Source organism: Seriola lalandi, unplaced genomic scaffold, assembly GCF_002814215.2.
Source record: "Seriola lalandi dorsalis isolate HSWRI2012SDOR001 ecotype SW California unplaced genomic scaffold, Sedor1 jcf7180002054237, whole genome shotgun sequence".
In the NCBI taxonomy this organism is placed as follows: Eukaryota; Metazoa; Chordata; class Actinopteri; order Carangiformes; family Carangidae; genus Seriola; species Seriola lalandi.
The window spans coordinates 162886-171008 of NW_019524790.1; positions in this window are offsets into that span (position 1 = coordinate 162886).

Below are 8123 nucleotides of genomic sequence, written 5' to 3' on the forward strand. Positions count from 1 at the left end.
AGATAGATAGATAGATAGATAGATAGATAGATAGATAGATAGATAGATAGATAGACTGCTGTTTCTCCTCCACATGAAGTGAAGAAGTGATTTAGACCAGTGACCATCAGTCTCTGTCACCTTCAGCCTCTTCCACTGTCCACACCTGTGATAGTAACTAACTGACCCATTTCACACAACTCTCCATCCTGTCTAACTCAGCACCCTCTTCATCACCGGCTCACAGTGAAGCGATCGAGGCTGCCGGCTTTTTGTCACACCTGCATAGACTGGGAGGTTACTGACCACCCACAACTCCCTCCTGCCACCCTTCTGTCCTCAGAGAGTAAGATGTGTCTCCTTGAATATTGTGAACTTCTCAAACTGAAATGATGCCCTCAAAACATTTACAAAGGAATTTACGATGACATCCCTAATCCAGTCACTCCCACTCTAAGTGCCTGTGTTTAATTCCTAGTGTTAACCTGGCTTCAGAGGTGGCACAAACACTATCAATATGTGTTGTTTAGCAAAGGGACAAGCGTCCCCTCTGGTCCAGATTAAGAGCAGGAGGAGAAACCAGATACTTAATCCTCTGTGGTATGTTGAACAGAAATCTCTCTTCTTGGACTTCACTTTCATCACTTCAGCGTCCACGTCCTCCCAGCCCAAAAGCACTCACTCTATTATCATGGCGTTGCCTGACTGGGATAACCTCAGCCTAATCCATCACTGCTACCATCTGCATGTTTGTGCAGGCGCTGTGGGTAAATAATGCTGTGTTGGTGGGCTTGGGTTACCTCTCCTTTCTCCTTTCTTAAGTTTTTGGCAGATGGCTGCAAGGGGCATTTTTTTTCACACTTAATGTATCAGTCAGCAAATGTGTTTAGTTTTGTTACCTCGTAAAACAGCAGCAGTTCCCTTCAACATTCTTTAAAGACCCCACCCAAAGAAGTTAACGTCAAGATGTGCTTCAGCATCAAGCTTTAACCTTTAGAAACTATTCTTGTAAAAATGCCTGTTTTCTGCTTTCTGCCGGTGTATCAGCGGCCGTGCTGTCATGATTTATTAATTCAGTCTGAAGAAAAGAGAGGTGGCCACTTCTGTTTTGTGCTCCTACCGTCCCACTCCTCTCCAAAAACACTGATTGTTAGCTAATGAACACGACCGCAGCGCCGGGGAGCTCACATCAAAGGCCACAGCTGACTGAGCTGAACAGACAAATTGTTTGAGCTCATGGGTTTGGAAATAATGAAATGCTGCAGAGGGTGGGAGAGTGCGGAGCAGTTACAACAAAAATGTTGTCACATGGCCCGCGGTCTCACTGGCCTTCTTCTTGGTGTGAAGTGTGTGAGGCTTCAGGGCAGCAGCCACCTGTGGTTGAGACAGTGAGAGAAAAAAAGAGCCTTTGGTCTCTTGTAGTCGTGTGAATTTAATGTTGTTCCTTTAAACAAGAGTTATTCTTATTTTTTAATGATTGAAATTGTATTTTCTGTTGACCAAACAATCACACAGAAATTCATTTATCAACTGCACCTTAAAACTGCTGAAAACAATATCTTTATATTAACAATGGATCAATGACTACTTGTTTGTGAAAAGCATTGCATGTAGTGATGAACCCACAGAGAATTGTCACCCGACTCTGCAGTGTCTCTCAGGTCTGTGGAGCTTTTTAGAGTGATTCAGCTCATCGTTCTGGTTTCCAGCCACTAGCAACTTTACTGTTAGCATAGTTTGCAGCTGTTTTAAGCCAAGAAAAAAAAAAAAAAAAGAAAAAGAAAGAGACTCTAAAATCCAAGTGTATTCTACCTGTCCAGCACCTAGCATCTAGCTGGTGAACATATTGATTGGAGTTGGTGGAGACCAAAACAGAGCGAAAAGAAGAGTCAATGTTGTACTTTAGATTTGCGAGTTTGTCAGAAAATGACTCCAGATGACTGATAATGTTGCTCTGTAATTGTAGTCTGTGTAAATAGGCAACTGTTTGCTGACAACTTCTTCATATCAGCTTTAAAGGTCATGATATGTCAGTGTTATGTTCATAGCTTGTTTCTGCTGCCCCCAAGTGGTCATAAAATGTTTGCAGGTTGAAGGATTTAAGTCATTGAAGTGCCCAGAAAAAAAAACTGTATTTGAACATCTACAATTTCACACTGACAGCTGGGTTACTCCATCTGCTTGTATGGTACCATCAGACAGCTGCTAAAAGGACCTTGGATTGAGATTGTTTTTTCAACAGATTTTTTCTTAGATTATGACATAAGGCTGAACAAGACTCACAACCCACATTTTGGTTTTTCTGTTTTTGTTTTTTAATTCTTTATTTGCTATATTCATTTTTGCCCCAAAACAAATCCTAAAACAAATTATCAAATGAAGAAGTAAAGAAAGAACTTTTTACACAACTGGTGATTAACTTAAAATAAAAGTCCAAACAATACAAACAAAAACAAAATACAGGAAAAAAAAAAGGTTTTCTACGAACTATTGCAGCATAAAGCTGGAAAAAGCCTGTGGCCTCCAGTCTGGTCTGTTTGTAGACGTCTACTGTTTCACTCTGGCTTTTGTGATTTTCAGGCCACAAGTATGGGTTTTTTCATTGTGTTGTACAATGGAGCATTTAAATGATGCAGTATATCACCAACATGACAGTCACACATGTAAGAAGTCTGCTTTGACCTGCAGTGTTGATCTCTGAAAACCTTTTCCTGATGATTTTTTCCATCACAGGCAAAAAGCAAAGAATTAAAAAATTTGCTGAAAAAGAAAAAAGCTACTGAGTGAATCGTTTCTATCCGAAACATCACGTATTCAGAAACTGTCCTACATGTATCACCATTAAACAGTAAATTTGACTTGTTCGCAGTGTAAATGTGTCCACTACTTCCGACAAAGACAAGAGGTTGGGCACTGTGACAAACCCCCTTTGTGGAGCGACTCCCCTGAGACTGAGAGCAACGACAATGAAGGTTTTCATCAATGAGCCACATTGTTACTCTAGATTGCACTGAGGGCCATTCACAGATCAGATTCTGTGTGCTGTTCCCAGCCCGCTCTGCTGCGATGGAAAAGCTTGCTGCTCTGAAGCACTGTGAGGCTGCGTCTCTCTCTGCTGACTAAGAAAGTTTTCCAGAGACAGTTTAAAGAAAAGTACTGAGAGCAGCATATCTTATTGCACAATATGAAATTAAACTGGGATGATAGAGTGGTTTTCTCTGGGGCCTAATAAATAAGGTATAAACATATAGATCGGATAGTGTGGATGGTAAGAAAATATCCATAGGATAGATCCTTTTTGGCAGATTGACCATCTCTGCTATCCACTGTTGTAACAGGCACCTTTTTAAAGACAAAATCATGCACATCAGAGTGCAATAGGGGCAGAGTCTTATGTGGTTTTACATATAAGGGTTTTAGTTTTTCTTATGGATCAGCCTCCAATTGCGCTCATGGCATGCCACAGGCTCTGATCAGAATGGGTGGGCATCCGACTTACTGGGCCGTGACAGGGGAGACCCCCACATCCCCCTGCATTGTTCTGCAGTGCTGAAGCAGATATAATCTTCAGTGAATTTTAATCCCTGCAAAACAATGCAATGTTCCCTGGGAAATGTCCATAGGGTATAACCCCCAAAGGGAAACAACAACACGCAATTGAACCTAAGAGACTAAGATACAGCTATGACTGGACTGGACATAGTATGGTGGAGAAGTAAGTGAAGTGTGGAGGAAGTTTACATTCTGCAAGTAACGAGTTTCAGTGTCTTCAGCCAGGCTAACTGCTCTGTCAGGCTATAAGGTACAGCATGCTAACATGTTCACACTGACCATGCTAACATGCTAAGCAGGTGCAATGTTTACCGTGTTTATCATCATAGTTTAGCGTGTTAGCATGCTAACATTTCATAATCAGCACTAAAGAGAAAGAGCCAAATTTCAGGGTAATCCATCATGTCCAAGTAGGGTATGTGTCACATACAAGGGATTTGACTTTATCGTGGCTCTCAGTGTAAAGATAGATAATAAAAAAACATGTCAATCAGCTAAAGACATCTCCACAATTTCGAGCATAGATTAGTGGCAGGGATATTTAAATAAAAAGCAAATGTGTCAACCTACTGGTAGTGCAAGGAGAAAAATCTGAGGACCGTAATACTACTCAAAGTCAAAAGGATTCACTCTGAGTTAGGCAAAATTTCATGGCAACCATCTCATGTTTCCCAGACATTTTACTCTGAAGCAAAAATATCAGACTTCTGGCGGTACAAGAGGGAAAGTTACAGGATGATGAAAAATCATTAAAATCGTCAGAATGTCTATTCAAGATTTGCCAATCCATTCAGTAGATGTTGAAATATTTCACTGTGAAAACTGACTTACTATAGTAAGTTGTCTTGGTGCTTCCCAAAGACCTTGAATATCTGTAGGAAATTTCATTGGTGCGAAAAGTCTGGGGATCAACACAGTCATTAGGATTCATACTCTGGGGACCATGAATGCCTTTGCAAAATTTCTTGGCAATTCATCAAAAGGTTGTTGAAACATTTCAGTCTGAAACAAAGTGGTGGACAAACAGACCGACATTGCCCTCCCCCAGAGCTATGCCTGTCTGCTCCTCCCTGTGTCCACTCTTGTTATTTTTAGTGTAAAAGCTCTGTTTCCTTCACCTGCCTGCATCTATCAGTCTGCGACTTCTACAAGGCCAAAGAAGTGGCACCTAATCCGACTGACTAGACACCCGCCACTCCCTCTGCATACTTCCTGTGAACAGTTGGACCTGGTGGTGAGGATGCAGTCTGACAGCCGGGCCGGCCGTCCTCTCTCCGCTCTGCTAGCACCAACTGCGTGCATTTGTGCATGTGACGGCGCTCGTGATGTGACTGCTGCCTGCCTCGGTGTCAGAGCTCAGCAGCCGGCAGACCACCACCGGAGGCTGTTGTTGTTCGTTCCAAATCCTTGGAGCAGATGAGTGGTCATAAAACTTCACCTCACATTAAGCCCCCAGCAAGCTCAGCTTATTACAAATCTGTCAGCTAGTTTGTGTTTTGTAATGTTTTATCATCTGTTTAGCTCTGATTTGCGTTTCCAGCCTTCCTCCTCAGTCTTTTATCTAACAGGGAGACCTCTCTTGACTGGGACAGATGAGCCTGTCGAGCTCAGCTGTTTGGCTGGATGATGGATGTATCACTGGGGCTCGGGCTTACAGTCAGGACATGTGCTTTTTTGTTACAACAACATCAACGCGGCCTTAACATATGTGATTTATGGCTCTTATTTACTGCAGAGGCAGACGGCATTCACATATCTAAGGCAGATAGGGGCCTGCATCACTGTGAACTCAGCCTCATTGATTTAATGACTCATATTAGCACATTTTATTTCTGAAACTTTAATTAAGTCTGTTACTGCTGATGGTTTGTGTTTAGGAACACTTTTTTTGAATTCGTCTTGAAGCTTGCTATCATTTTGTTTCCATTTTGTTGAGGAGATTTTGGCATTTTACCCTTGAGACATTAAATATATTGATATATTAAAGTGCTTCTTCTTGTATATATACTGCCAACAAGAAGGCAACATAAATAAATGTACAATTTTTTATTCTCATTTTAAAGGTAAGGTTGTTAAGTTTTCTCTCCCTTAGGAGAGTTTTTTTATCATGTATAACATTTCAGTGTTCCTTTCATGTAGTTTACAACCGTATCTATTTGATGTATTATTGTATATCTTAATTTGTGCTCCTTTTATTAGTTTATTTCCTGATTTGATGTTGTTTTACTATATTTTTATTCACTGGAGCCACCAGACCTCTTGAAGGTCTGAAGGCTCCAGCTCACTGTGTGGTGTTTGTGGTAATTTGATAATGTGTTCATTTCTTCATTAACACTTTATGCACCATGAAAACCCACAATAATAAACAGACCCCGAGTTAAAAAGTATTTTTTAACCTTTATGATTTTACTGTATATTGTGTTTATCAAGGGTATTTACCTCATTTTCTTGCTGTGAAAGATATATATTATTGGCTGTCTTTTATATACATATATTTTATTTCTAAAAAAGCTTTTGTCTCATAACCATCTTATTTAAAGGTTCTGTTTAAATGTTCTTTGTAATGTGTTGATGACCCTGATGAAGTCCACAAGCCAAAACGCATTGGTCTAACAATAAAGTTGATCTCAATGTTATACAGCATGGCCTCAGTGCTGCTGGCCTTCATCTTGCTTCATCATGTTACCACATACTAATTACTAACTAAGACACAGAAAGACACGGTGGGGGGGGTGGGGGCGTCTTTAGGGACCCTCATCTTATTTTTGCACCAGAGGCCCCTAGAGGGTTAATCCAGCATTAAGCTTGTTGATAAGCACAGGTGTTTTTAAATATTTTTACCAGACAGTATATTTAACTAACTTTGTCAGTGTGCAGATTTTTATCTTTTCACTAATTCTCATTAAGCAGTCACAACTTACTAAGAGTTACTTTGATCATTATGTGTATAATTGACTGGAAAACAACAATCATCCATCATCTACAAAGATCAGTGTAACAGGAAAAAGAGCATTTATCTACCGTTCCCTCTCATTGTCCTGGATTTGTTTTCTCTTATTACATCAGTCTCCTGATTGACCACTTGACTTCCTAATCATCTGAGCTCCCCTTTAAATGGAGGCCCTTTTGACTTAATTAAACACAACCATGATCATATACAGAAGCAGAGATGACAAAAGCAAATAGAGACAAAAGGAGGAGAGGAACTCCATTGTTCCACCACAACACAGGCGTGTGTAGCAGGAGAAGCGAGGATGAGGTGAAGCACAACTCATGTCAAATTGAATAAATTACTTTTAACAGGGAGGGTTGGGGGGGCTGCGGGAAGCCCATTTGTGAGCTTTTAAAGTAGAACAGCGTGAAGTCTTAATTACTGAGACTTAACACTGGCCAGCGCTGCGCTCACACTGGGACGGTCAGGAGTTGGAGGCTGCTGCCCCCGTGGCTTCAGAGGAAGGAGAAAAGACCGAAAACTGAAGACAAAAACAGAACATTTCCACTGTCTCTGCCAGCAGGAGGGAGAATAAAGGTTGATTAAATCTAACGTCTGGATTGTTAGATAAAAGCCGCCAAGGCTTCATCCTGGTTTCAAGTTGGTGTCGAGATGAGGTGGATTTCCAACAAATTACACTTTTTTCCACCTTTTATCCCACCTGTCAGATTGAACCTTCACGCACACTTGGGTTTATTGGCAGTAATGATCCCAGGTTGCTCCCCGCTGACCAATCACGTGTTAATGCTTGTTGTTCAGATGAAGGAGGGAGGGGTTGGTTACTTAGAAAAGGACCAGAGGTCTTTCTTCAGTAAGATGGTGTGATGGTGTGGATGAGAATAAGGATATGTACGCTGACCTTTAATCTTTACATCCTCCTGAGGTGTCTTCAGCCTCAATTCACACTTTGGTGGAAAATCTAGACGGAATTACATTTAATAACGGCAGACAAACCAAACTGGAATTATATTGAAAGTTTATGGTGAATACTTTTTAGTCTGAAGTCCCAAAAATCATAAAGCGTCACCAGCAGGTTCTATTTTATATGATTTAAATGATCTTGGGAAAAAACTGCAAATATTCAATTCTATGCAGATGATACACATATCTATAAAGTCGACCCCATCTAAACCAAGCTGTTACCAACTTTCAAAATTAACCATAAATTCTCAAAAAAACAGGCATATAACTTTAGGAATCATACCCTGTACAACATGTAGGTATTATTGCTCTTCAAACACTGATAGAATTGAATAAATACAATATGATACAAATGTGTGGAATATGTCTGGATGATAACCTCAAAAGGTTTTTTATAATTTTTCTTAGAAAAGCTTTCCTTTTGCCACAAGAAAAAAAAGTCCACATGTTACATGTTTTAGATTACAGTGACACTGTGTATGAACATGCATGGGACAATACTGTGCAGGGACATCACTCTCTCATCAATCTACACTCAATCTCCCATAGTAAGTGAAAACAGAATGTTATGCACTTGCACTTGCAAATTTATTAAAAAGGAAAGATTGATATATCAGATTGAAGTAAGCATTGAGACCCTTTACTATGACACTTGAAATTAACTCAGGTGCCTCCCATT